This window comes from Benincasa hispida, chromosome 12 (assembly GCF_009727055.1).
Source record: "Benincasa hispida cultivar B227 chromosome 12, ASM972705v1, whole genome shotgun sequence".
Lineage (NCBI taxonomy): Eukaryota > Viridiplantae > Streptophyta > Magnoliopsida > Cucurbitales > Cucurbitaceae > Benincasa > Benincasa hispida.
In genome coordinates this window covers 30,797,083-30,801,142 of record NC_052360.1, presented here as the reverse complement: position 1 = coordinate 30,801,142, position 4,060 = coordinate 30,797,083, and positions in this window count along the sequence as shown.

Genomic DNA, 4,060 nt, shown 5'->3' with positions numbered 1-4,060 from the left:
AATAATTAATATTATTAAAAACATATATGATAACCAACTTACCATACTATATTTATAACCTATAGTTTTAATATTTTATCTTATGAAACATATAAACCATAGCTCCTTTTCTATTTCATGGTTCTTAATGTAAATCCCATCCATATTAATCCTCCACTTGATGTATCTCATACATCACACTGACCATATCATATATAATCAAATTACCTCTTGTCAATTTGAACATTTCAAATCAACACCAAGAACTGATCCTCAACTTGAATCCATTGAGCTACTAAGGGGACCTTATGGACTTGTAGCTCGAAAGTCCAACGGTACGTGAATAACTGACTAAACTCTTTAGTCACAAGATCTACCATCCGTTAACTGTCAGGTACTCCACTAAAGATTGACAGCGGAGTTCTACTTACCACAGATATATTATGTATCCATATCAACCAATCAACAGCACGATAACCATTCCCAGATCGCTCATAAGTACAGTTGGGCCAATAATCGTTATGCACCTGTAGTTACATCTAACTCCTTAAGTACCACTGATCCCTCTAATGAACATAAGTCATAGTCCTACTATAACAGAGTCCTCTCTTCCAAAGAGAAGCTGTGGCCACTATGTTCAAGACCCAATATCAGTCCTTAAGGGAGCAATCTATCTACTTACCCTTGCTTCGGGGAAGGAGTGAATTCTATCTTGTGCAATTGAGTTCCCAGCTTCCAAATCAGACAAGTCCCCAAAAAGTTAGGCATGTTGAGTTGGTAATCTAGTCACTCTCACCCATACTAATCAAAGGGCCGCCCTCAAAGGCAGAAGTTCCCAAAACACTTAGGATTGAGGTCATGTCACCTATGGTCGTTTAGGTGAGATGTAAGTCTCCAGTATTAACGGCGTTATATACAGAGACGAATCATCTCGTGGTCCGGTCTTATACAAACTCTTTGTATAGGACACTCCTGCTCGCATGTCTCCACATGAATGGTCAGGATCTACCATCTGTAGTAGTTCATAACACTTGCAAACCTCTACAAAGTGGTCTGTATCCGTAGTGTCACCAGGATCAGGTATCCCTTCTTAATCCTTATACTACAGACCTATTTAGGTTATCACTTAAGGCATGACCCACTTGTATATCTCATATACATGCTTAAGTTTTCATACAATAACTATGGAGCTTTGTTTATTGGATATAAGTAAATTTCAGATAAAATAACTCTTATTTTATTCATAACAGTGTGTATATATTACAAACTACGAGACTCCAAGAGAATTAGGACACCAATCCCAACAATTGGAGCTTCAATCTATAGGTCCATAAATCATTTATGTGATCTAAAAATCATTTATGTAGAAACATGTGAGTGGGGGCATCCTGTGCAATGAGTTTGCATAAGACCACCTCGAATTAGTCACTTTTCTTTATAACAACCGCTTACTGTTAAAACTGACTATCTCAAACTCAATGACCTAGGGTAACTCGATCTTAATCCCAAGCTAACTATGAACTCCTGTTTATTTGGGATTATCCTTTGATCTGCATAGGTGAGAGTAGTCCAATAGCACTGCTCAATAAGCCTCCTATTTTGGGGATAAAACCAGATAGATAGCTGGGGACATCGCTTTGCAATATGGAATTCACTCCTACCCGATTTAGGATTAGCAGATAGATTGTTCTCTTAAGCACTGATGCCTTGTCTTGAACAATTGGGCCCCGCCCTCTCATGAAAAAGAGGGTCATGATTTATAAGTTGGACTATAAATCAATTGTTCAATGGAAGATCAGTGGAAGCTTAAGGAACGAGATGTATTTACAGAGGTAAAACAGTAATTTTTTACCCAACCGTAAATATAAATGACATGTGAAGGATTGACTTATCGATTATGGTTAAAATGGACAGAAATATATCTACAGTGAGAAGAGTGCAACTATCGAGCTACAGTGGAATGTCTTGATAGTTAACGAATAGTGATTCATTCAGTTTAAAGAGTTTAACCAATTAATTACCAATCGTTAGAACTCATGATCTGTAGGTCCATAAAGTTCCTCTACTAGCTCGTAATTTGGATTAGTAAATTGAGTAATCTTGATGAGATTAGATATTAGGGTTTAGAATTTGAAATGTTCAAATTCAATTAGGGTTTCTATTAATTGTATTCGATACAATTGAAATGTTTAATTTTATCAAAATTAAACAAAATTGAAGAATCAATTAATATTTAAATTATGATTTAAATATTAATTATATGAAATTAAATTCATTGTAGTGAAATTGGTATTTTATTAATTGAATATTAGATATTAAATTAACAAAATGAATTAAAAGGTTTAATTAATTAGTTTTATTTAAAATTAGTTAATTGAATTAATTTTTATAAAACTAATAAAACAAATAAATTGATTTATTTGGAAATTGATTTTAGAAATCAATTTTAAAAACAAAATTTGAAAATACAAAGTGGAAATTTCCAAAAGTTAGAAATCTCCACTGTGGTATAAGCACCTTATTCATTGAATTCCACTCAATCCATGAAGAAGAAGCTGATCTTCATGCAAGCTTTGAATTTGCATGATGAAGGCTTTATAAATTAAGGTGTTAGGCTGAATGATTGGGAAAAGCATTCAGAACTTCTTCAAGAACTCTGCAAAATTCGAAACCCTCCAAACCCTCTTTAAATCTTCACCAAAACCCGTTCCTTTTAGTGTTTCCACAACACAATCCTTGTAAGAGAATAGTAAAGAAGATCTTCGTGGTGGTCTACTTGTAGATTTAAGCATATTTACATGGAGCTCAGCTGGTGTTGAAGAGGTTTCGTCAAAGGTATTGTGTTCAGCAAACTCTTTTCTGTAATAGTTATTTTGAAGCATGTTTTCAACTCAAATTAAGTATAATTAGAGTGCTTATTGATTATGATTTTCTTCGCTGCTTGTTAACTTACTCTATCATAAATATGATTCATATAAAAATTAAATATGTTAAAATTAATGTGAATATGATTTATATTAAGTTTATATAGTTTTATGAGAGAAATGAATATTTGAATATGATTCAAATATTAATTATATGAATATGATTGGTATAAAAACTATATGTTAGAATTAATATGAATATGATTCATAATAAATCTATATAATTTATGGGAGAAATAAATATTTGAATATGATTCAAATATTAATTATATGAATATGATTCATATAGAAACTATATGTTAAAATTAATATGAATATGACTCATATTAAATTTATATAGTTTTATGAGAGAGATAATTATTTGAATGTGATTCAAATATTATTTATATGAATGTGATTCAGATAAATACTATAGGTTAAAATTAATATGAATATGATTTATATTAATACCATAAGTTATTTGAGAGAATAATAAACTATAGATTATATTATATGTGATATAATAAAAATAATAGGTTATATGTGATATAACCTATGGTTTAATATGTATATATATTAAAATAGTTAATATATATTAATTAAATTAAAATTTTAAATTTGAATTCAAATTAGTAACTCCCTTAGGGAGTTATTACCTTAAATTAATTAGAAAAAAAGGGAAGTTAGTTTCCATCTATCTCTTAATTTTTTACGTGAAGATAGAAGAGAAAAAATCTTCTTCTTCCTAGTTGATCAGTTTTTGGGTTTTAAATACCAGAACTTCTCCTCTAGCTATCATTTGATCCAAACCTCTTATTTTCTCTTCAAATAAAAAAAAAAAAAAAAAAACTCATTCTTCTCCTTCCACCAAAATTGAGTGCAAGCCCACAAACTCTACACGATTCTCGTCCTTGAGAACATCGGGGAAGACCTCGTGGTGGTGTCCCTTTTTTCCTTGGTGCTGTGAGAGTGGTGTTAGGTTTGGGAGATCAAAAGGAGATCGGACAAGTTCGTACTATGGAGAGGTAACGTGAAGATATAGATCTTTAAGGGTAGTATTGCTTAATCCCTCTTCTCCATTTTCATAGTAGTAGCATGCTTGATTTAATAATGATTATCAATTGTTTCTATCACTCTGTAATTTTCTATGTTCTGTAAAATAAATTTAAAGACCGATG